At 52.6% G+C, this 26,857-nt stretch overlaps 1 long non-coding RNA gene, 1 other non-coding gene and 1 pseudogene across 3 annotated transcripts in view; 1 reads left to right on the forward strand and 2 right to left on the reverse strand.

Moving 5' to 3' along the window:
• Positions 1 to 26,857, forward strand: part of LOC143956952 (uncharacterized) — a 48,397-nt gene that overhangs the window by 1,559 nt on the left and 19,981 nt on the right. The window contains exons 2-3 of one of the 2 annotated variants that reach the window (XR_013270025.1): positions 2,633 to 3,123; positions 6,073 to 6,225. This is a non-coding gene — a long non-coding RNA (uncharacterized LOC143956952). Of the gene's footprint in view, positions 1 to 2,632; positions 3,124 to 6,072; positions 6,274 to 26,857 lie in introns of those variants that run through there. The other variant, XR_013270024.1, reaches the window with a different exon arrangement.
• TRNAG-UCC (transfer RNA glycine (anticodon UCC)) lies at positions 12,132 to 12,203 on the reverse strand. Its single transcript has one exon. It is a non-coding gene; the product is annotated as a tRNA-Gly (tRNA).
• Positions 14,858 to 16,996, reverse strand: LOC143956977 (IQ motif and SEC7 domain-containing protein 2 pseudogene; annotated as a pseudogene).

Below are 26,857 nucleotides of genomic sequence, written 5' to 3' on the forward strand. Positions count from 1 at the left end.
CTGATCCCAGGAGCTGACACTCCAATGTCCTCACTATAGTCTATGACTGACCCCAGGAGCTGACACTCCAATGTCCTCACTATAGTCTATGACTGATCCCAGGAGCTGACACTCCGATGTCCTCACTATAGTCTATGACTGACCCCAGGAGCTGACACTCCAATGTCCCCACTATAGTCTATGACTGATCCCAGGAGCTGACACTCCGATGTCCTCACTATAGTCTATGACTGATCCCAGGAGCTGACACTCCAATGTTCTCACTATAGTCCATGACTGATCCCAGGAGCTGACACTCCAATGTCCTCACTATAGTCTATGACTGACCCCAGGAGCTGACACTCCAATGTTCTCACTATAGTCCATGACTGATCCCAGGAGCTGACACTCCAATGTCCTCACTATAGTCTATGACTGATCCCAGGAGCTGACACTCCAATGTCCCCCATTATAGTCCATGACTGATCCCAGGAGCTGACACTCCAATGTCCTCACTATAGTCTATGACTGATCCCAGGAGCTGACACTCCAATGTCCTCACTATAGTCTATGACTGATCCCAGGAGCTGACACTCCAATGTCCTCACTATAGTCTATGACTGATCCCAGGAGCTGACACTCCGATGTCCTCACTATAGTCTATGACTGACCCCAGGAGCTGACACTCCAATGTTCTCACTATAGTCTATGACTGATCCCAGGAGCTGACACTCCAATGTCCCCCATTATAGTCCATGACTGATCCCAGGAGCTGACACTCCAATGTCCTCACTATAGTCTATGACTGATCCCAGGAGCTGACACTCCAATGTCCTCACTATAGTCTATGACTGACCCCAGGAGCTGACACTCCAATGTCCCCACTATAGTCTATGACTGATCCCAGGAGCTGACACTCCGATGTCCTCACTATAGTCTATGACTGACCCCAGGAGCTGACACTCCAATGTTCTCACTATAATCTATGACTGATCCCAGGAGCTGACACTCCAATGTCCTCACTATAATCTATGACTGACCCCAGGAGCTGACACTCCAATGTCCTCACTATAGTCTATGACTGATCCCAGGAGCTGACACTCCAATGTCCCCCATTATAGTCCATGACTGATCCCAGGAGCTGACACTCCAATGTCCTCACTATAGTCTATGACTGATCCCAGGAGCTGACACTCCAATGTCCTCACTATAGTCTATGACTGATCCCAGGAGCTGACACTCCAATGTCCTCACTATAGTCTATGACTGATCCCAGGAGCTGACACTCCAATGTCCTCACTATAGTCTATGACTGACCCCAGGAGCTGACACTCCAATGTCCTCACTATAGTCTATGACTGATCCCAGGAGCTGACACTCCAATGTCCCCATTATAGTCCATGACTGGTCCCAGGAGCTGACACTCCAATGTCCCCACTATAGTCTATGACTGATCCCAGGAGCTGACACTCCAATGTCCTCACTATAGTCTATGACTGATCCCAGGAGCTGACACTCCAATGTCCTCACTATAGTCTATGACTGATCCCAGGAGCTGACACTCTAATGTCCTCACTATAGTCCATGACTGGTCCCAGGAGCTGACACTCCAACGACTGGTCCCAGGAGCTGACACTCCAACGTCCTCACTATAGTCCATGACTTGTCCCAGGAGCTGACACTCTAATGTCCTCACTATAGTCCATGACTTGTCCCAGGAGCTGACACTCTAATGTCCTCACTATAGTCCATGACTAGTCCCAGGAGCTGACACTCTAATGTCCTCACTATAGTCCATGACTAGTCCCAGGAGCTGACACTCTAATGTCCTCACTATAGTCCATGACTAGTCCCAGGAGCTGACACTCTAATGTCCTCACTATAGTCCATGACTGGTCCCAGGAGCTGACACTCCAATGACTGGTCCATGGAGCTGACACTCCAATGACTGGTCCCAGGAGCTGACACTCCAATGACTGGTCCCAGGAGCTGACACTCCAATGACTGGTCCCAGGAGCTGACACTCCAATGACTGGTCCCAGGAGCTGACACTCCAACGACTGGTCCCAGGAGCTGACACTCCAACGACTGGTCCCAGGAGCTGACACTCCAACGTCCTCACTATAGTCTATGACTGATCCCAGGAGCTGACACTCTAATGTCCTCACTATAGTTCATGACTGGTCCCAGGAGCTGACACTCTAATGTCCTCACTATAGTTCATGACTGGTCCCAGGAGCTGACACTCCAATGACTGGTCCCAGGAGCTGACACTCCAATGACTGGTCCCAGGAGCTGACACTCCAATGACTGGTCCCAGGAGCTGACACTCCAATGACTGGTCCCAGGAGCTGACACTCCAACGACTGGTCCCAGGAGCTGACACTCCAACGACTGGTCCCAGGAGCTGACACTCCAACGACTGGTCCCAGGAGCTGACACTCCAACGTCCTCACTATAGTCTGACTGATCCCAGGAGCTGACACTCCAACGTCCTCACTATAGTCGATGACTCGTCCCAGGAGCTGACTCTCCAATGACTGGTCCCAGGAGCTGACTCTCCAATGACTGATCCCAGGAGCTGACACTCTGATGCCCCCACCATAGTCTATGGCTGAGCCTCTGATCTTTATCCGTCTTGATCCTTTGCCAGGAATTGCGGAGTGGGCGGAGTCATGTGGCGCTCCGGTGAGATCTCGGCAGACCTTCGGAGGAAGGTGGTTGAAGCCAATCAGTGTGGACTGGGTTACACCGCCATCTCCAAGGCCCTGGACCTCAATCGGACTACGGTCAGAGCCATTCTCACCAAGTGGAAGAGGTTTGGGATGGTGGGGAACCTTCCTAGGAGTGGCCGTCTGCCAAAATCTCCCCCCAGGCCAGAAGGATCATCATCAGTGAAGTGAAGAAGAACCCGTCCACCACGTCCCGGGACCTGCAGGCCTCTCTGGCCTCGGCTCAGGTTAATGTTCACGACTCGACCATTAGAAAGACTCTGTGCAAAAACGGGAGAGTGGTGAGCCGGAAACCTCTCTTACCTAAAAGGAACATGGCGGCTGGTCAGGAGTGCAGCGGAAACCTCCGGAATATCTCCCTTCGTCTCTGGAAGGGCGTTCTGTGCCACCAAGAATCAAAAGACCACAGAAGGTATATAATGTTCCTGAGTTCATGGGGGACTAATACCGTTCTGTGCAATCAGAATGAAGAATTCACTCCCCTCCAGTGTAAGGAGACAGTGCCATGACCAGCAGTGTAAGGAGACAGTGCCATGACCACCAGTGTAAGGAGACAGTGCCATGACCACCAGTGTAAGGAGACAGTGCCATGACCACCAGTTTAAGGAGACAGTGCCATGACCACCAGTTTAAGGAGACAGTGCCATGACCACCAGTTTAAGGAGACAGTGCCATGACCACCAGTGTAAGGAGACAGTGCCATGACCACCAGTGTAAGGAGACAGTGCCATGACCACCAGTTTAAGGAGACAGTGCCATGACCACAGTTTAAGGAGACAGTGCCATGACCACCAGTTTAAGGAGACAGTGCCATGACCACCAGTGTAAGGAGACAGTGCCATGACCACCAGTGTAAGGAGACAGTGCCCTGGCCACCAGTGTAAGGAGACAGTGCCCTGGCCACCAGTGTAAGGAGACAGTGCCCTGGCCAGCAGTGTAAGGAGACAGTGCCCTGGCCAGCAGTGTAAGGAGACAGTGCCCTGGCCAGCAGTGTAAGGAGACAGTGCCCTGGCCAGCAGTGTAAGGAGACAGTGCCCTGGCCAGCAGTGTAAGGAGACAGTGCCCTGGCCAGCAGTGTAAGGAGACAGTGCCCTGGCCAGCAGTGTAAGGGGGGAGGTGTCTCTGGTTGTATCTCGGGGGTGTTTCTCTGGTTGTATTTCTGGAGGTGTGTCTCGGGGGGGGTTCTGTGGGCGTGTCTCTGGTTGTCTCTATGAGGGTGTGTCTCTGTGGGCGTGTCTCTGGTTGTCTCTATGAGGGTGTGTGTCTGTTGGGTGTGTCTGTTGGGGTGTGTCTGTTGGGGGGGGGGGGGTCTGTTGGGTGTGTCTCTGGAGGTGTCTCTGGGGGGGGTCTGTTGGGTGTGTCTCTGGAGGTGTCTCTGGGGGGGGTCTGTTGGGTGTGTCTGTTGGGTGTGTCTCTGGGGGGGTGTCAGGGGGGTTTGTCTGTTGGGTGTGTCTCTGGGGGGGTGTCAGGGGGGTTTGTCTGTTGGGTGTGTCTCTGGGGGGTGTCAGGGGGGTTTGTCTGTTGGGTGTGTCTCTGGAGGTGTCTTGGGGGGATGTCTGTTGGGTGTGTCTCTGGGGGGGGGGTGTGTCTGTTGGGTGTTTCTCTGGGGGGAGCATGTCTCTGGGGGGTGTGTGTCTGTTGGGCGTGTCTCTGGGGGGGTGTATCTCTGGTGGGGGGTGTCTCTGGGGGGGTGTGTGTCTGTTGGGCGTGTCTCTGGGGGGTGTATCTCTGGTGGGGGGTGTCTCTGGGGGGTGTGTGTGTGTGTGTGTCTGTTGGCCGTGTCTCTGGGGGGGTGTGTGTGTGTCTGTTGGCGTGTCTCTGGGGTGGGCGTGTCTCTGGGGGGGTGTATCTCTGGTGGGGGGTGTCTCTGGGGGGTTGTGTGTGTGTGTCTGTTGGCCGTGTCTCTGGGGGGGGGTGTGTGTCTCTGGGGGGGGGGGTGTGTGTCTCTGGGGGTGTGTGTCTCTGGGGGCGGGTGTGTGTCTCTGGGGGTGTGTGTCTCTGGGGGGTGTATCTCTGGTGGGGGGTGTCTCTGGGGGGTGTGTGTGTGTGTCTGTTGGCCGTGTCTCTGGGGGGTGTGTGTCTCTGGGGGGGGGTGTGTGTCTCTGGGGGGGGGTGTGTGTCTCTGGGGGTGTGTGTCTCTGGGGGGCGGTGTGTGTCTCTGGGGGTGTGTGTCTCTGGGGGGGTGTATCTCTGGTGGGGGGTGTCTCTGGGGGGTGTGTGTGTGTGGCTGTTGGCCGTGTCTCTGGGGGGTGTGTGTGCGTGTCTCTGGGGGGGGGTGTGTGTCTCTGGGGGGGTGTGTGTGTGTCTGTTGGCCGTGTCTCTGGGGGGGGGTGTGTCTCTGGGGGTGTGTGTCTCTGGGGGGGTGTGTGTGTGTCTGTTGGGCGTGTCTCTGGGGTGGGCGTGTCTCTGGGGGGGTGTATCTCTGGTGGGGGGTGTCTCTGGGGGTGTGTGTGTGTGTCTGTTGGCCGTGTCTCTGGGGGGGGGGTGTGTGTCTCTGGGGGGGGGTGTGTGTCTCTGGGGTGTGTGTCTCTGGGGGGCGGGTGTGTGTCTCTGGGGGTGTGTGTCTCTGGGGGGGTGTATCTCTGGTGGGGGGTGTCTCTGGGGGGTGTGTGTGTGTGTCTGTTGGCCGTTGTCTCTGGGGGGGGGTGTGTGTCTCTGGGGGGGGGTGTGTGTCTCTGGGGGGGGGTGTGTGTCTCTGGGGGGGGGGTGTGTGTCTCTGGGGGTGTGTGTCTCTGGGGGCGGGTGTGTGTCTCTGGGGGTGTGTGTCTCTGGGGGGGTGTATCTCTGGTGGGGGGTGTCTCTGGGGGGTGTGTGTGTGTGTGTCTGTTAGCCGTGTCTCTGGGGGTGGGTGTGCGTGTCTCTGGGGTGTGTGTCTCTGGGGGGTGTATCTCTGGTGGGGGGTGTCTCTGGGGGGTGTGTGTGTGTGTCTGTTGGCCGTGTCTCTGGGGGGTGTGTGTCTCTGGGGGGGGGGTGTGTGTCTCTGGGGGGGGGGTGTGTGTCTCTGGGGGTGTGTGTCTCTGGGGCGGGTGTGTGTCTCTGGGGGTGTGTGTCTCTGGGGGGTGTATCTCTGGTGGGGGGTGTCTCTGGGGGGTGTGTGTGTGTGTCTGTTGGCCAGTGTCTCTGGGGGGTGTGTGTGCGTGTCTCTGGGGGGGGGTGTGTGTCTCTGGGGGGGTGTGTGTGTGTCTGTTGGCCGTGTCTCTGGGGGGGGTGTGTCTCTGGGGGTGTGTGTCTCTGGACGTTGTCACACCTGGAAATGGTTTCCCATCCATATAAAATGTATATTTATTGTGATGGAGGAATATATAGGGAATAATATTGATGGTCTTCCTGATTGGTGGTTTTCTGTCCCCCTTTCATGCAGTGTCTCCGCCCCCCCGGAAGGTGAAGGACTTCCTGTCCCGGAGGTTCAGCTCTCTGATTCGGCAGATTTGTGATCACCAGAAGCCGATGGAATACATTGTGTACTTTTTTTGGTCAGCCTCACCTGAGTCTGATTCATCATGGAGCCTGACAAGTATGGATGGGGGAGGTGATACCAGGGGACATTGCTCAATCTCTGGGGGGGGGGGGGGGGGAATACCAGGGGCCTTCGCTGAATCTCTGAGGGGGAGATACCAGGGGACATCGCTGAATCTCGGGGGGGGATACCAGGGGACATCGGTGAATCTCGGGGGGGGGGGGGGGGGGGGGGGAGAGGAGATACCAGGGGACATCGGTGAATCTGGGGGGGGGGGATACCAGGGGACATCGGTGAATCTCGGGGGGGGGGGGGGGATACCAGGTATTGGTGAATCTCTGGGGGGGGGGGGATACCAGGGGACATCAGTGAATCTCGGGGGGGGGGGGGGGAATCCAGGGGACATTGCTGAATCTCGGGGGGGGGGGGGGATACCAGGGGTATTGGTGAATGTCTGGGGGGGATACCAGGGGGCGTCGGTGAATCTCTGGGGGGGGAGGGGGATAACATAGGGCGATCGCTGTATCTCATCATAGTCCATCAGCAGGACAGGAATTCTAAGAAGGAAGTGGGCGTGGCTCTGCTTATTTTTAGCGGTGCGTCTCTGTAGGTTGCGGTGCTTAGAAACGAATGTTGTATTATGCAAATGAGCAAAGAGAAAAAATAAAACAATAAATAAAAATAAAATCTGTAAACAATCCTTTGGTGAATGTTTGGTATTAATTCCTAATGTATGAATCATAAAACCTTCTAAATATGAAGCGAGCGCCATAAACAATGGATGTGCGATGAAGTGACGGAGATAATTCAGGGACATCGGGGAATAAAGTGACTTGTGTAATAAAATAATATAAATGATAATAAAGTGAGGAGCTGAAAAATAAAAAATGAGTCCAAATTTTGGGTTCCCAAGTCCGGTGCTTTCCCCTCCCCCACCCTTCTATGTGGCTGAACACATCATCCGGGTCCGGAACTTCCCCGACTCCTCCAGCGGGTTCCTCTCTCCACATTCCTCACCCCCCCCCCCCCCTCCCCCGAATGTAATTCAGTAACAAAAAAACATTTATTGGAATAATGAGAAACGCACTTACATTATCTCACAAAAGTAAGTACACCCCTCAGTGACATTTCTTCTCATGTGACAACACTGAAGAAATGACACTTGTCTACAATGTAAAGTAGTGAGTGTACAGCTTGTATAACAGTGTAAATTTCCTGTCCCCTCAAAATAACTCAACACACAGCCATTAATGTCTAAACCGCTGGCAACAAAAGTCAGTACACCCCTAAGTGAAAATGTCCAGATTGGGCCCAAAGTGTCAATATTTTTGTGTGTCCGCCATTATTTTCCAGCACTGCCTTCACCCTTTTGGGCATGGAGGTCAGCAGAGCTTCACAGGTCACCACTGGAGTCCTCATCCCCTCCCCCATGATGACATCACAGAGCTGGTGGATGTTGGAGACCTTCCCCTCCTCCACCTTCCCTCTGAGGATCCCCCACAGATGACCAATAGGGTTTAGGTCTGGAGACATGCTTGGCCAGTCCATCACCTTTACCCTCAGCTTCTTTAGCAAGGCAGTGGTGGTGTTGGAGGTGTGTTTGGGGTGGTTATCATGTTGGAATACTGCCCTGCGGTCCAGTCTCTGAAGGGAGGGGGTCATGCTCTGCTTCAGTATGTCACAGTACATGTTGGCATTCATGGTCCCCTCAATGATCTGTAGCCCCCCCAGTGCCGGCAGCACTCATGCAGCCCCAGACCATGACACTCCCACCACCATGCCTGACTGTAGACAAGACACGCTTGTCACCATCTGACACCAAATACCTTTATCTTGGTCTCATCAGAGCACAGGACATGGTTCCAGTAATCCATCTCCTTAGTCTGCTTGTCTTCAGAAAACTGTTTGTGGTCTTTCTTGTGCATCATCTTTAGAAGAGGCTTCCTTCTGGGATGACAGCCATGCAGACCAATTTGATGCAGTGTGCGGCGTATGGTCTGAGCACTGATAGGCTGACCCCCCCCCCCCCCCTACAACCTCTGCAGCAATGCTGGCAGCACTCATAAGTCTATTTCCCAAAGACAACCTCTGGATATGATGCTGATCACGTGACCTCAACTTCTTTGGTGGACCATGGCGAGGCCTGTTCTGAGGGGAACCTGTCCTGTTATACCGCTGTATGGTCTTGGCCCCCGTGCTGCAGCTCAGTTTCAGGGTCTTGGCGATCTTCTTATAGCCTAGGCCAGTGATGACCAACCTTGGCACCCCAGATGTTTTGGAACTCCATTTCCCATGATGCTCAACTACACTACAGAGTGCAGGAGCATCATTGGAAATGTAGTTCCAAAACATCTGGGGTGTCAAGGTTCGCTATCACTAGCCTAGGCCATCTTTATGTAGAGCAGCAATTCTTATCTTCAGATCCTCAGAGAGTTCTTTGCCACGAGGTGCCATGTTGTACTTCCAGTGACCAGTATGAGAGAGTGAGAGCGATAACACCAAATGTAACACACCTGCTCCCCATTCACACCTGAGACCTTGTAACACTAACGAGTCACATGACACCAGGGAGGGAAAATGGCTAATTGGGCCCAATTTGGAGATTTTCACTTAGGGGTGTACTGATTTATGTGAGATACTGTACATTGTATCAGAGAAGGTTCAGGAGATCCGGGACGCCGATGCGCTCCGCATACCAAATACGAAAGTGACGCCGGCTGTCACTTTATTAACATTTATATTGGATTATCACACGTGTCACTTTATGGTGCTTGTTCAATTTTTTCGAAGGTTTTATGATTTATACATTAGGAATTAATACCTCCCATTCATCAATGGATTGTTTACTGATTTTATTTTCATTTATTATTTTTTCTCTTTGCTCATTTGCACAATATAACGTTTGTTTTTAGCAAACTAAGATGCATTTAAAGGGATACACACCGCTAAAAATAAGCAGCGCCACACCCATTTCCTCCCTATTATTCAGTGCCGACCCCCCCTCGGTGGTAATTTCATTGCTTAACATCATCTTATCAGTGTTCATTTTGGCAGCAAAGTTCGATGTAGTTTTAGTCTTGGGACTAAAATGCCATTTTAGTTTTAGTCGTATTTTAGTGGTCTCAGTTGTTTTAGTTTTAGTCTTATTTTAGTTGACTAAAATAATATTTAGTAAGTCGACTAAAATGTTTTAGTCGACAAAAGGAACACTGCATCTTATGACGTTGTCCGTAACGCACCATCATCTTATATCGTTACATAGTAGGTGAGGTTGAAAAAAGACACAAGTCCATCAAGTCCAACCCATGTGTGTGATTATATGTCAGTATTACATTGTATATCATGTATGTTGTGTGATTATATGTCAGTGTTACATTGTATATCATGTATGTTGTGTGATTATATGTCAGTGTTACATTGTATATCATGTATGTTGCAGTCATTCAGGTGATTATCTAATAGTTTCTTGAAACTATCAATGCTCCCGCTGAGACCACCGCCTGTGGAAGGGAATTCCACATCTTTGCCGCTCTTACAGTAAAGAACCCTCTATGTAGTTTAAGGTTAAACCTCTTTTCTTCTAATTTTAATGAGTGGCCACGAGTCTTGTTATACTCCCTTTTGTGGAAAAGTTTTCTCCCTATTGTGGGGTCACCAGTCTGGTATTTATATATTGTGGGGTCACCAGTCCAGTATTTATATATTGTGGGGTCACCAGTCCGGTATTTATAAATTGTGGGGTCACCAGTCCGGTATTTATAAATTGTGGGGTCACCAGTCCGGTATATATATATATTGTGGGGTCACCAGTCCGGTATTTATAAATTGTGGGGTCACCAGTCCGGTATTTATAAATTGTGGGGTCACCAGTCCGGTATATATATATATATATTGTGGGGTCACCAGTCCGGTATTTATATATTGTGGGGTCACCAGTCCGGTATTTATATATTGTGCGGTCACCAGTCCGGTATATTTATGTATATTGTGGGGTCACCAGTCCGGTATTTATAAATTGTGGGGTCACCAGTCCGGTATTTATATATTGTGGGGTCACCAGTCCGGTATTTATATATTGTGGGGTCACCAGTCCGGTATTTATATATTGTGGGGTCACCAGTCCGGTATTTATATATTGTGGGGTCACCAGTCCGGTATTTATATAATGAAATCATATCCCCTCTCAGGCGTCTCTTCTCCAGAGAGAATAAGTTCAGAGCTCACAACCTTTCCTCATATCTAATATCCTCCAGACCCTTTATTAGCTTTGTTGCCCTTCTTTGTAGTCGCTCCATTTCCAGTACATCCTTCCTGAGGACTGGTACCCAGAACTGGACAGTATACTCCAGGTGCGGCCGGACCAGAGTCTTGTAGAGGGGAGAATTATCCTTTTATCTCTGGATCCCTTTTTAATGCCGATATTCTGTTTGCTTTGTTAGCAGCAGCTTGGCATTGCTGAGCCCATCATCTACTAGGACCCCCAGGTCCTCCTCCATCCTACATCCCCCCAGAGGTTCCCTTCCCCCCAGGTCCTCCTCCATCCTAGATCCCCCCAGAGGTTCTCCCCCCAGGTCCTTCTCCATCCTAGATCCCCCCAGAGGTTCTCCCCCCAGGTCCTCCTCCATCCTAGATCCCCCCCAGAGGTTCTCCCCCCAGGTCCTCCTCCATCCTAGATCCCCCCCAGAGGTTCTCCCCCCAGGTCCTTCTCCATCCTAGATCCCCCCAGAGGTTCTCCCCCCAGGTCCTTCTCCATCCTAGATCCCCCCAGAGGTTCTCCCCCCAGGTCCTTCTCCATCCTAGATCCCCCCAGAGGTTCTCCCCCCAGGTCCTTCTCCATCCTAGATCCCCCCAGAGGTTCTCCCCCCAGGTCCTTCTCCATCCTAGATCCCCCCAGAGGTTCTCCCCCCAGGTCCTTCTCCATCCTAGATCCCCTCAGAGGTTCCCCTCCCCCCAGTCTATAGCTTGTAGTCAGATTTTTACCACCCAAATGCATTATTTTATACTTTTCTACATTGAACCTCATTTGCCATGTAGTTGCCCCTCCCCTCATTAATTTGTTCAGATCTTCTTGCAAAGTTTCCACATCCTGTGGACAGAGATTGAGCTGTTTCCCCCATCCTCCTCCTCCAGGTCATTTATGGACAAATAAAATAGGATTGGTCCCAGCACAGAACCCTGGGGGACCCCACTACCCACCCCGACCATTCCGAGTACCCCCCATTTATCACCACCCACGTTTACGGGCCTTCCTTTATCTAGATGGAAACTCGCCTCCCCATAGAAGGTTAGTAGATTACTTTGGCAAGAACGATTCTTCATGAATCCATGCTGATTAATTACTGCTAATGATAATGTTCTCATTACTAAAATCTTGTATATAGTCCATTATCATACTATTGATGTTGGGCTGACTGGTCTGTAATTCCCAGGGATGGATTTGGGGACCTTTTTAAATATTGGCGCTACATTGGCTTTTCTCCAATCAGCTGGTACCATTCCATTCTAACATTGACCATAGCTCACCATCTTATAACGTTGTCCAGTCCGTAGCTCACCATCTTATAACGTTGTTGAATTACTGCAAATGCGGCACACACTTGCAATCCGTTTACTTTCAACATCAGCCCAATTGGGGCGTGATTTTCCCGTGATTGTCGCCTGACAAATTGCAATAAAATGACAGGAGTGCTTTTGGTAAACAGGCGTCCCCCGATATTGTCCTGTGACTGGGGTGCCATTGAAAGTAACGGGATTGCAATAATTCCGCGATCCGGAAGGCCTAGGTGAGATCGCAGCCTAAGCATCTTCTATCAGTTGTTGGGTTCTCCTTCTATAGATTCTGGGGGAACATTTTCTTCCTCAAACATTCCACACATTCGCTTCATTCTTTATTCCACCGCTTCTATACTTCTCATTGACCTTGTATGGCGCTTTTCTCTCTGAGGACTCCAAGTATTGGAGATGGCGTTGGCCGGGAATCGAACCCGGGTCAGCTGCTGGGAAGGCAGCTATGCTCACCACTGCACCACCAACGCAAGGTAGCATGTCTTTGTAGTGTGGGAGGAAACCGGAGTACCCGGAGGAAACCCACGTAAGCACAGGGAGAACATGCAAACTCCATGCAGATAGTGTCCTGGTCAGAATCTGAAACAAGGACCCCAGTGCTGCAAGGCTAACCCTAAGCCTCTGTGCTGCCCATATGCGGCCTCTGTTCTCTAAGGCCACATATACAAACTTATCCTAATCTACAATATATAACACTCCTATAATAAAACACACCCAAATAACAATAAAGAGGGGTACAGTGGTCCCTAGATTAGCAACACAATGTAACTAAATATTCCATTCACACTTAGACCTCATTCACACGGGAATCAATCTGTACCCCATGGGAGGGCTGTGTTTACCGGAATGGGGATGCACAGTTGTTCCCAGCATCCCGTGTAGGAAGTCCCATTGCTGTCAACTGGGGTGCAGCGGCTGTACCCAATGTGACATCTGTGTGGGTGCCGGTGCACGGCCCCGAACGCACCCAGGGTGCGCCGCACAACTGCACCCGCATAGATGTCCTTTTTGGGGTTAACGCAACCCCCACACAGGGTACAGATTCATTCACCTCGGATGAGGGAGTCCTTGGACCCTCTCAATGAAGGACCTCATTGGTGGGAACAGTTCTCATTTCTCCAGCAGAAAAAGCCTAAAGAAAGATGGAAAGACTCCTTCCGCCTCTGAAGACAAAAAGAGTTCCAACCTTCCCTCATAGCCGGTCCAACACACGCCTCAAAAACATACTGGCCTCCAACCTCCCCTTATAGCCAGTCCAACACACGCCTCAAAAACATACCTCCAAAAATGAAAACGGAGGGCTGAAGTGAGGACCCTCCAGTTTCTGGAGTGGCAGCCGCCACCAGTGTAGGGACCTGTGTTGGTACAGCTGTACCTGGTCCCTGGGAGGGTTCCTCAGACTTTTTGTTGAGTCTTCTTCTAGGAACAGCCAATTTTCTTGTTTGTCCAGCTACATTGATAGTTGATGATTCAGATGCTCCAAAAACTAAAACGGAGGCCTGATGGGAGGACCCTCCGGTTACTGGAGTGGCAGCCGCCACCAGTATAGGGACCTATGTTGGTACAGCCGTACCTGGTCCCTGGGAGGGTTCCTCAGACTTTTTGTTGAGTCTTCTAGGAACAGCCAATTCTCTTGTTTGTCCAGCTACATTGATAGTTTGTGATTCAGATGCTTCAAAAACTAAAACGGAGGCCTGATGGGAGGACCCCCCGGCTACTGGAGTGGCAGCCACCACCAGTGTAGGGACCTGTGTTGGTACAGCCGTACCTGGTCCCTGGGAGGGTTCCTCAGACTTTTTGTTGAGCCTTCTAGGAACAGCCAATTTTCTTGTTTGTCCAGCTACATTGATAGTTGATGATTCAGATGCTCCAAAAACTAAAACGGAGGCCTGATGGGAGGACCCTCCGGTTACTGGAGTGGCAGCCGCCACCAGTATAGGGACCTATGTTGGTACAGCCGTACCTGGTCCCTGGGAGGGTTCCTCAGACTTTTTGTTGAGTCTTCTTCTAGGAACAGCCAATTCTCTTGTTTGTCCAGCTACATTGATAGTTTGTGATTCAGATGCTTCAAAAACTAAAACGGAGGCCTGATGGGAGGACCCCCCGGCTACTGGAGTGGCAGCCACCACCAGTGTAGGGACCTGTGTTGGTACAGCCGTACCTGGTCCCTGGGAGGGTTCCTCAGACTTTTTGTTGAGCCTTCTAGGAACAGCCAATTTTCTTGTTTGTCCAGCTACATTGATCGTTGGTGATTCAGACGTTCCAGCAACTAAAACGGAGGGCTGATGTGAGGACCCCCTGGTTACTGGAGTGGCAGCCGCCACCAGTGTAGGGGCCTGTGTTGGTACAGCCGTTCCTGGGAGGGCTCCTCAGACTTTTTGTTGAGTTTTCTTCTAGGAATAGCCAATTGTCTTGTCTGTCCAAATGTAGATCTTAAGCTTTAAGGTTAATCAAAAATATCACATTCTAAAGGGAAAGATAGAACAAGGGGAGGGGGATTATGGAAGAGGGAGAGAGGAAGGAAAAGAAGGGGGGAGAGGTTGGAAGAAAAAAGGTGGGCGAGGGTTGGGGGGAACCCCCACACCCCTTCCTTTCCCCCAACCTCCCCTCCCTCCGGTTACTGGAGTTTCAGCCGCCACCAGTGTAGGGACCTGTGTTGGTACAGCCGTACCTGGTCCCTGGGAGGGTTCCTCAGACTTTTAGTTGAGTCTTCTTCTAGTAACAGCCAATTGTCTTGTCTGTCCAAATGTAGATATTAAGCTTTATGGCTAATCAAAAATATCTTATTCTAAAGGGAAAGGTAGAACAAGGGGGAGGGGGAGTATGGAAGAGGAAGGGAGGGAGGAAAAGAAGGGGGGAGAGGTTGGAAAAAAAATGGTGGGTGAGGGTTGGGGGGAACCCCCACACCCCTTCCTTTCCCCCAACCTCCCCTCCCCCTCCTGAGAGCATCTGCAGAAGCTGCAGGAAGGGAAATAGAGGGCGAATGGGAAGAGGAAGGGGGGGGAGAGGTTGGAAGAAAAAAAGGTGGGTGAGGGTTGGGGGGAACCCCCACACCCCTTCCTTTCCCCCAACCTCCCCCCCCTCCGGTTACTGGAGTGGAAGTCGCTGATGAGAACGAGGGATGCTAATGATAGACCCCAGCATCAGGAAGATCTCTTAATGAGCTGCTCGGTGCGCTTCTCTTCAGTCCATCGCCTAGTGCATGTGTGTCATCCAGACTTGGCCGTCCCAGAGTGACATTCACAGCCTCCTTCATTCCTGGCCCAGGAGACGTATTGGGGTGCATTACCCCCTTTTTCTTCTCTAGTTCCGATTCAACTCTGTACTTCTCCATTTCCTGAACTTCTGCAATGGACTCTCCTAGGTCACTGGTAAACCTGAGCCGATCTTGGAGGCTTGAAGCATTGAAGATTATTAGGAACTTCCACTCACCACCAGGGGCAGCGCAAAGTAATTTGATTCCATGCTGGTAATAAGAGTTCTGGAAGAGCTGCATCTGCATGTCCACCAGTGGAAAGGATTGCCGGAAGCTGTAGGTCACCAATATCTTCTTCTTCTTCTGGAAAATCTTTGTGACCACCAAAAGATCATTGAAGAGGAAGACCTCCCTCTGGTGCAGACCCTTCCTCTGGGGGCGGTTGGGATCTGGGACCTCATAGAGTTGGCAGCGGCAAACAAGTCGGCGATGTGGAAGAGAAAGAACTGGCTTTTTTACAACTATCATTTTCTCCACAGCTTGCACCTCAGATACATGATCATCATTTGTCCTCAATTCCTGACCCTGGATTCTCTGGTATATTCCAACCAGCAGATCCCTGGGAATATCCTCCCCGTTATCCACCCCACGCAGGTTTTTAATGAAGTCTTCTAGCTTCATCTTCCGCTCAGGTTTGACGTTGGGGCTGTACATGTCCGTGTTGAGAAGAATAATAGCGAATTCCAGGATAAATATGGTATCTGGGTTACGGAACTGACGAACCAGGGCCGGGTTACATACACAGTAACGCTGACTGAAAGCCTCGATGAGCCTCTCCACCTTCTGTGCCTCTCCCTGAACACGAATGTGGGCCTGGAATTTACGCAATGCCTCGTCCAGATCCATGTTTGAGAAATCCATTTCATCCACCACACAATCTAAGACATCTCTGTTAAACTGTTTTTGGCGGTTTCCAAGGAACTCTCCAATCATTTCTCGGCTCAGACCTTTCTGTTCAAGGATAAAATGTGCTACCCCCACAGCGGTATCAGATAGGAAGACCCTCTCAATCAAGTACTGAATTCCTTTTTCAGGCTTTTTGTTAAAGAGGTTGAGACCGATGCGGTATTGCCTCCTTTGCACCACATCATTGCTGAAAGCAGAAGAGTCCCAGCTGCGCCTGGTTTCCCTCTGGTTCGTCTGCTTACAAAGGGTATTGGGGGGCTCCCGTAGGCTGTCACGGGAAGAGGGGCCTGAGCTGCAGTTGATGGTTTCATTGGAGTTAGTGGTGCTGTTTAGACTTTTATGGTCACCATCTGAAATCTCCCCAAGTTCCTGTTTACCATGATGCATATGTCGCACCCCTACCATCCCACCGGTTACTGGAGTGACAGCCGCCACCGGTGTAGGGACCTGTGTTGGTACAGCCGTACCTGGTCCCTTGGAGGGCTCCTCAGACTCTTTGTTAAGCCTTCTTCTAGGAACAGCCAATTGTCTTGTCTGTCCAGCTACTTCGATCGTTGGTGATTCAGATGCTCCAAAAATGAAAACGGAGGGCTGTTGGGAGGACCCTCCGGTTACTGGAGTGGCAGCCGCCACCAGTGTAGGGACCTGTGTTGGTACAGCCATACCTGGTCCTTTGGAGGGCTCCTCAGACTCTTTGTTAAGCCTTCTTCTAGGAACAGCCAATTGTCTTGTCTGTCCAGCTACTTCGATCGTTGGTGATTCAGATGCTCCAAAAATGAAAACGGAGGGCTGTTGGGAGGACCCTCCGGTTACTGGAGTGGCAGCCGCCACCAGTATAGGGACCTGTGTTGGTACAGCCGTACCTGGTCCTTTGGAGGGCTCCTCAGACTCTCTGTTAAGCCTTCTTCTAGGAACAGCCAATTGTCTTGTCTGTCCAGCTACATTGATCGTTGGTGATTCAGACGCTGTAGAAAGAGAAATGGAGGGCTGATGGGAGGACCCTCCGGTGACTGGAGTGGCCGCCGCCACCAGTATAGGGCCCTGTGTTGGTACAGCCGTATCGGGCTCCGTGTGAACGTCACATGCTGGTGGAGTCTTCATGTAGCTTTCATATTGTGTGTCGCTCACTGGGGCAGTCCTGCCTTGTGAGCCGTGTCTGCAGTAAATACCGCGTACATCTGCAATAACAAAGAAGAATCAGATTTAGCGCCTTCACCTACATTTCATAGATTTTTTATACAACATCAAATTCTAGAGAGAAAAGTTCCAAATTTCAGTGCCAGGGAGAATAAATAAAGCCGATATGACAGGGACACGGGGGTGAGTAATGGTGGCCTTCATATAACAATTCTGGTTGCCGACCCTCTAAAATGAATGGAGTCAGAAAGGGGACTGATTACATAGTTATTAAGGTTGGATAAAGACACCAGTCCATCCGGAGTGAGTGGGCGTGTCTACAATTGTCCCTGTACATCGCATCGCATTATTATTTATTTAAGGTACCCCTATAGTGCCATCAATTTACACATCGCACACTCACATCGCTCCCTACCCTCAAGGAGCCCACAATCCAAGGCCCCCTACTCACATTCATATACTAGGGGCCAATTTTGGAGAGGAGCCAATTAACCTCCCAGCAGGTCTTTGGAGTGTGGGAGGAAACCGAAGTACCCGGAGGAAACCCACACAGGCACAGGGAGAACATGCAAACTCCGTGCCGTGGGTGGGATTCAAACCAGCGACCCTTTTTACTGCTAGGTGAGAGTGCCGCCCACTACACCACTGTGCCGCCCTGTGATTGGTCACTTCCGGGTGCGGGGGAGTAATCTGCAGTACTTCTGTTTCTTATTAATAAACACCCGGCCTCTTTTATTATAATCCCTCCAATTGTTGCGGTGGATGGATATAGAAGAGGCCGGGAACCGCTGCACCGCCGATGACTCCGCCCCCCAAAGTGAAGGAATAGTCCCCGGCATGTTTTGGATGGATTGCCATGCGGTTCTGTCATGTGACAATGGTGACAAGATCTCGCCATGTTTGGGGCGCCATTAAGAATAATGTAATCGGAATGCTTGCTGCGTGTTTTCCCATGATTTGGAATCGCAGCACTTCTGCCGACCATTCCAAATCGCCAAGTGTGGGCGGGGTCTAAGGCAGAATTCCAGGCGAATGATGAAATAGATACTGTCTGTGGGAGCTGCTTTACAGCATCTTACTGGGGCCCCATTTGTTCAGCGGGGGGGGAGGGGCATAAAGGGTCTATTTAATGCATTTGGGGTGCAGACAGAGCCCTGCACTGCAATATAAAACTGGAATGTTTTATTTTTTTAAACGTTGGCAACTATGTATATGTGTCATCTTGTCCTCTGTTTAACCACTTCCCACCCGGCCAATGCACATATACGGCTGGGTGGGAGCCGTCAGGAACGCGGCGCGATTCCGATGTGCTCGTGTCACCCGGACACGGCGCATCTCGGATCGGCAGGAGGGCTCTGTGATTGGCCGTCCTGATCACATGATGGCCGTGTCCAATCATGGCCGTCATGTGATGTAAACAAACAGCCGGTTGCTAGGCAATCAGCTCCTCCTCTCCTCACACAGAAGTCATCGCTGAGGAGAGGAGAGCAGATCGCTGCAGCCGGCTGATGATCAGTGAGTATGAGATGTTATTACAGCTTTTTACTAACTGATCACCAGTCTAGTGTAATACACACAACACACCACACAGTACAAACACACAACACACCACACAGTATAAACACACAACACACCACACAGTATAAACACACAACACACCACATAGTACAAACACACCACACAGTATAAACACACAACACACCACACAGTACAAACACACAACACACCACACAGTATAAACACACAACACACCTCACAGTACAAACACACAACACACCACACAGTATAAACACACAACACACCACATAGTACAAACACACCACACAGTATAAACACACAACACACCACACAGTACAAACACACAACACACCACACAGTATAAACACAGTCCCCACACATGTCCCTAATAATAAAAACATGTCCCCCACATATGTCCCACTAAAATCACATGTCCCAATGATTATCTGCACACATATGTACATGATCATTTGCGTACATATGTCCCTCATCACACAAACCAATTATTATACACTTAGCGGATTTTTTTTTACCAAAAACATGTAGCAGAATACATTTTGGCTTAAATTTATGACAGAATTTGATTTTATTGGATTTCTTTTAAAATAGAAAAAAGAAAATATTGTTTTTTTTTCCAAATTTCCGCTTTTTTGCGCTTATATCGCAAAAAAAAAAAAAACGGAGTCGTGAATAAATACCACCAAAATAAAGCTCTATTTGTGCGAACAAAATGATAAAAATGTCATTTGGGTACAGCGTAGCATGACCGCGCAATTGTCACTGAAAGCGCGAGAGCGATGAGAGCTGAAAATTGGGCTGGGAAGGAAGGGGGTGAAAGTGCCCCCCCGGTATTGAAGTGTTTAATCTTCAACTGCCATAATGCTGCACATGTGATCCGTCATGACACCGGCCATTGGATGGTTTGACAGTTTGGTTGAGAGCACAAGCAATGTGACAGTTGGCATTCCCGGCATACCGGAAATAGAAATGTTGTGTGAAACTGTTCAAGCGATGGGTTTCCTTCCTCTTTAATACAGGAAGAAACCATTTATATGTAAATATCACACAGGCTGGGGACTTATCCAGAGAACTTTCTGTATCTATCACTATGCACAACACTTACCAATCTCGGTGTCTGTGTCCCGGTGATGTCCATTGGCTTTACAGCCGGAACCGAAACATCCAAAAACGGCTCTGAAACAGCCGCGCAAAAACGCTCGGGTCCTCTTCATCTTCATCTTGAGGGGCTTTTTGGTTGGGGTATCTGCAGGCTGGTCACTGACACCTCCTACCATGGCCCTTCCTTTGGTGGGTTTCTCTTTGGTGTTTTCCAGAGAAACAATCTGATTACATTTAAATCGGTTCATTATTAAGAATAAAGAAACTCGCTTTAAATGTATGACGATAGAAATCGTAGAAATCGCAATGAAATTGAATCGAATTAAATCAAATCCAATAAAATCACAAGATAAATCTCAGGAGAGATATGAAGCCACAACCTCACTGGTCAGTGATCTGTGAACTACTGCAGCCTTCCTCCCCTGCGTCTGACTATAAGGGACTCAGCCGATGACATCATAGTCAGAGAGTCATGTGACCTGTTTTTCAGCCAATGAAATCACAGTGCAGTCATGTGACCTTTTTTTTTTTTTTTTTTTTGAAAAATTAACTGACGATTTTTCTTAAAGGAGCCACGTCCTTATTTGTGAAATCACAGTGCAGTCATGTGACTTTTTTTGAGAAATTAACTGACGATTTTTCTTAAAGGAGCCACGTCCTTATTTGTGAGCTTTGTGAATTGGGGTATACGGCCCCCGGAAGAACATGTTATTGTAAATTACATTTAACCCTTTCACTACCAAACTGTATTGTTATACCACTCTGGCCTGTCCATACACCACCCTGGCCAGTCCATACACCACCCTGGCCAGTCCATACACCACCCTGGCCAGTCCATACACCACCCTGGCCAGTCCATACACCACCCTGGCCTGTCCATACACCACCCTAGCTACTCCATACACCACCCTGGCCTGTCCGTACACCACCCTGGCCTGTCAATATACCACCCTGGCTATATATCACCCTGGCCAGTCAAAACACCACCCTGGCCAGTCCATACACCACCCTGGCCAGTCCATACACCACCCTGGCCAGTCCATACACCACCTTGACCAGTCCATACACCACCCTTGCCACCTTGGCCTGTCCGTACACCACCCTGGCCTGTCCGTACACCACCCTGGCCTGTCCGTACACCACCCTGGCCAGTGCATACACCACCTTGGCCTGTCAATACACCACCCTGGCCTGTCCATACACCACCCTGGCCTGTCCATACACCACCCTGGCCTGTCCATACACCACCCTGGCCTGTCCATACACCACCCTGGCCTGTCCATACACCAAACTGGCCTGTCCGTACACCACCCTGGCCAGTCCGTACACCACCCTGGCCAATCCGTACACCACCCTAGCCAGTCTGTATACCACCCTGGCCGGTCCATATACCACCCTGGCTATATACCACCCAGGCCAGTCAATACACCACCCTGGCCTGTCCATACACCACCCTGGCCTGTACATACACCACCCTGGCCTGTCCATACAGCACCCTGCCCAGTCCTTAAACCATCCTGGCCAGTCCATACACCACCCTGGCCAGTCCATACACCACCTTGACCTGTCCATACACCACCCTGGCCAGTCCATACACCACCCTGGCCACCTTGGCCTGTCCGTACACCACCTTGGCCTATCCGTACACCACCCTGGCCTGTCCGTACACCACCCTGGCCTGTCCGTACACCACCCTGGCCTGTCCGTACACCACCCTGGCCTGTGCGTACACCACCCTGGCCTGTGCGTACACCACCCTGGCCTGTCCATACACCACCCTAGCTAGTCCATACACCACCCTGGCCTGTCCGTACACCACCCTGGCCTGTCAATATACCACCCTGGCTATATATCACCCTGGCCAGTCAAAACACCACCCTGGCCAGTCCATACACCACCCTGGCCAGTCCATACACCACCTTGACCAGTCCATACACCACCCTTGCCACCTTGGCCTGTCCGTACACCACCCTGGCCTGTCCGTACACCACCCTGGCCTGTCCGTACACCACCCTGGCCAGTGCATACACCACCTTGGCCTGTCAATACACCACCTTGGCCTGTCAATACACCACCCTGGCCTGTCCATACACAACCCTGGCCTGTCCATACACCACCCTGGCCAGTCCGTACACCACCCTGGCCTGTCCATACACCACCCTGGCCTGTCCATACACCAAACTGGCCTGTCCATACACCAAACTGGCCTGTCCGTACACCACCCTGGCCAGTCCGTACACCACCCTGGCCAGTCCGTACACCACCCTGGCCAATCCGTACACCACCCTAGCCAGTCTGTATACCACCCTGGCCGGTCCATATACCACCCTGGCTATATACCACCCAGGCCAGTCAATACACCACCCTGGCCTGTCCATACACCACCCTGGCCTGTCCATACACCACCCTGGCCTGTCCATACAGCACCCTGCCCAGTCCTTAAACCATCCTGGCCAGTCCATACACCACCCTGGCCAGTCCATACACCACCTTGACCTGTCCATACACCACCCTGGCCAGTCCATACACCACCCTGGCCACCTTGGCCTGTCCGTACACCACCTTGGCCTGTCCGTACACCACCCTGGCCTGTCCGTACACCACCCTGGCCTGTGCGTACACCACCCTGGCCTGTGCGTACACCACCCTGGCCCGTTCGTACACCACCCTGGCCCGTCCGTACACCACCCTGGCCCGTCCGTACACCACCCTGGCCTGTCCGTACACCACCCTGGCCTGTCCGTACACCACCCTGGCCTGTCCGTACACCACCCTGGCCTGTCCGTACACCACCCTGGCCTGTCCATACAGCACCCTGCTCAGTCCTTAAACCACCCTGGCCAGTCCATACACCACCTTGATCTGTCCATACACCACCCTGGCCTGTCCATACAGCACCCTGCCCAGTCCTTAAACCATCCTGGCCAGTCCATACACCACCCTGGCCAGTCCATACACCACCTTGACCTGTCCATACACCACCCTGGCCAGTCCATACAAATCCTGGCCACCTTGGGCTGTCCGTACACCACCTTGGCCTGTCAATACACCACCCTGGCCATGTCAATACACGACCCTGGCCTGTCCGTACACCACCCTGGCCTGTCCGTACACCACCCTGGACAGTCCATAAACCACCCTGGCCTGTCCATACACCACCCTGGCCTGTCCATACACCACCCTGGCCTGTCCTTACACCACCCTGGCCAGTCCATACACCACCCTGGACAGTCCATAAACCACCCTGGCCAGTCCGTATACCACCCTGGCTATATACCACTCTGGCCTGTCCATACACCACCCTGGCCTGTCCATACACCACCCTGGCCTGTCCTTACACCACCCTGGACAGTCCATACACCACCCTGGCCAGTCCGTATACCACCCTGGCTATATACCACTCTGGCCAGTCCATACACCACCCTGGCCTGTCCATACACCACCCTGGCCTGTCCGAACACCACCCTGGCCTGTCCGTACACCACCCTGGCCTGTCCGTACACCACCCTGGTCTGTCCATACACCACCTTGACCTGTCCGTACACCACCCTGGTCTGTCTATACACCACCCTGGCCTGTCCATACACCTCCCTGGCCTGTCCATACACCACCCTGGCCTGTCCATACACCACCCTGGCCAGTCCATACACCACCCTGGCCTGTCCATACACAACCCTGGCCTGTCCGTACACAACCCTGGCCTGTCCGTACACCACCCTGGCCTTTCCATACACCACCCTGGCCTGTCCGTACACCACCCTGGCCTGTCCGTACACCACCCTGGCCTGTCCGTACACCACCCTGGCCTGTCCGTACACCACCCTGGCCTGTCCGTATACCACCCTGGCCAGTCCATACACCACCCTGGCCAGTCCATACACCACCCTGGCCAGTCCATACACCACCCTGGCCAGTCCATACACCACCCTGGCCAGTCCATACACCACCCTGGCCAGTCCGTATACCACCCTGGCCTGTCCGTACACAACCCTGGCCTGTCCGTACACAACCCTGGCCTGTCCGTACACAACCCTGGCCTGTCCATACACCACCTTGGCCTGTCCGTACACCACCCTGGCCTGTCCATACACCACCCTGGCCAGTCCATACACAAGCTTGGCCTGTCAATACACCACCCTGGCCTGTCCATACACCACCCTGGCCTGTCCATACACCACCCTGGCCTGTCCTTACACCACCCTGGCCAGTCCATACACCACCCTGGACAGTCCATACACCACCCTGGCCAGTCCGTATACCACCCTGGCTATATACCACTCTGGCCAGTCCATACACCACCCTGGCCTGTCCGTACACCACCCTGGCCTGTCCGTACACCACCCTGGTCTGTCCATACACCACCCTGGCCTGTCCTTACACCACCCTGGCCAGTCCATACACCACCCTGGACAGTCCATACACCACCCTGGCCAGTCCGTATACCACCCTGGCTATATACCACTCTGGCCAGTCCATACACCACCCTGGCCTGTCCGTACACCACCCTGGCCTGTCCGTACACCACCCTGGTCTGTCCATACACCACCTTGGCCAGTCCATACACAACCCTGGCCTGTCCATACACAACCCTGGCCAGTCCACACACCACCTTGGCCTGTCAATACACCACCCTGGCCTGTCCATACACCACCCTGGCCTGTCCGTACACCACCCTGGCCTGTCCATACACCTCCCTGGCCAGTCCGTATACTACCCTGGCCAGTCCGTACACCACCCTGGTCTGTCCGTATACCACCCTGGCTATATACCACCCTAGCCAGTCCATTCACCACCCTGGCCTGTCCATACACCACCCTGGCCAGTCCATACACCACCCTGGCCAGTCAATACACCACCCTGGCCTGTCCATACACCACCCTGGCCTGTCCATACACCACCCTGGCCTGTCCATACACCACCCTGGCCTGTCCTTACACCACCCTGGCCAGTCCATACACCACCCTGGCCTGTCCGAACACCACCCTGGCCTGTCCGTACACCACCCTGGTCTGTCCGTACACCACCCTGGCCAGTCCCTACACCACCCTGGCCAGTCCGTATACCACCCTGGCCTGTCCGTATACCACCCTGGCCTGTCCGTACACAACCCTGGCCTGTCCGTACACCACCCTGGCCGGTCCATACACCACCCTGGCCGGTCCATACACCACCCTGGCCTGTCCATACACCACCTTGGCCTGTCCATACACCACCCTGGCCTGTCCATACACCACCCTGGCCTGTCCATACACCACCGTGGCCAGTTCATACACCACCCTGGCCAGTCCATACACCACCCTGGCCTGTCCGTACACCACCCTGGCCTGTCCGTACACCACCCTGGCCAGTCCGTACACCACCCTGGCCAGTCCGTACACCACCCTGGCCTTTCCATACACAACCCTGGCCTGTCCATACACCACCCTGGCCTGTCCATACACCACCCTGGCCTGTCCATACACCACCCTGGCCTGTCCGTACACCACCCTGGCCAGTCCGTACACCACCCTGGCCAGTCCGTATACCACCCTGGCCTTTCCATACACAACCCTGGCCTGTCCATACACCACCCTGGCCTGTCCATACACAACCCTGGCCTGTCCATACACCACCCTGGCCTGTCCGTACACCACCCTGGCCTGTCCATACACCACCCTGGCCTGTCCATACACCACCCTGGCCTGTCCATACACAACCCTGGCCTGTCCATACACCACCCTGGCCAGTCCATACGCCACCCTGTACACCACCCTGGCCAGTCCATACACCACCCTGGCCAGTCCGTATACCACCCTGGCCTGACCGTACACCACCTTGGCCTGTCCATACACCACCTTGGCCTGTCCATACACCACCCTGGCCTGTCCATACACCACCCTGGCCAGTCCATACACCACCCTGGCCAGTCCATACACCACCCTGGCCAGTCCATACACAAGCTTGGCCTGTCAATACACCACCCTGGCCAGTCCATACACCACCCTGGCCTGTCCATACACCACCCTGGCCAGTCCGTACACCACCCTGGCCAGTCCATACACCACCCTGGCCAGTCAATACACCACCCTGGCCAGTCAATACACAACCCTGGCCTGTCCATGCACCACCCTGGCTATATACCACCCTGGCCAGTCCATACACCACCCTGGCCAGTCAATGCACCACCCTGGCCAGTCAATGCACCACCCTGGCCAGTCAATACACCACCCTGGCCTGTCCATACACCACCCTGGCCAGTCCATACACCACCCTGGCCTGTCAATACACCACCCTGGCCAGTCCGTATACCACCCTGACCTGTCCATACACCACCCTGGCTATATACCACCCTGGCCTGTCCGTACACCACCCTGGCCTGTCCATACACCACCCTGGCCTGTCCTTACACCACCCTGGCCAGTCCATACACCACCCTGGACAGTCCATAAACCACCCTGGCCAGTCCGTACACCACCCTGGCTATATACCACTCTGGCCTGTCCATACACCACCCTGGCCTGTCCATACACCACCCTGGCCTGTCCTTACACCACCCTGGACAGTCCATACACCACCCTGGCCAGTCCGTATACCACCCTGGCTATATACCACTCTGGCCAGTCCATACACCACCCTGGCCTGTCCATACACCACCCTGGCCTGTCCGAACACCACCCTGGCCTGTCCGTACACCACCCTGGCCTGTCCGTACACCACCCTGGTCTGTCCATACACCACCTTGACCTGTCCGTACACCACCCTGGCCTGTCCGTATACCACCCTGGCCAGTCCATACACCACCCTGGCCAGTCCATACACCACCCTGGCCAGTCCATACACCACCCTGGCCAGTCCATACACCACCCTGGCCAGTCCGTATACCACCCTGGCCTGTCCGTACACAACCCTGGCCTGTCCGTACACAACCCTGGCCTGTCCGTACACCACCCTGGCCTGTCCATACACCACCCTGGCCTGTCCATACACCACCCTGGCCTGTCCATACACCACCTTGGCCTGTCCATACACCACCTTGGCCTGTCCATACACCACCCTGGCCTGTCCATACACCACCTTGGCCTGTCCATACACCACCCTGGCCTGTCCATACACCACCCTTGCCAGTCCATACACAAGCTTGGCCTGTCAATACACCACCCTGGCCTGTCCATACACCACCCTGGCCTGTCCATACACCACCCTGGCCTG

The sequence above is a fragment of the Lithobates pipiens genome, unplaced genomic scaffold, assembly GCF_037356315.1.
Source record: "Lithobates pipiens isolate NorthernLeopardFrog02 unplaced genomic scaffold, aLitPip1_a1.2 Scaffold_47, whole genome shotgun sequence".
NCBI lineage: Eukaryota > Metazoa > Chordata > Amphibia > Anura > Ranidae > Lithobates > Lithobates pipiens.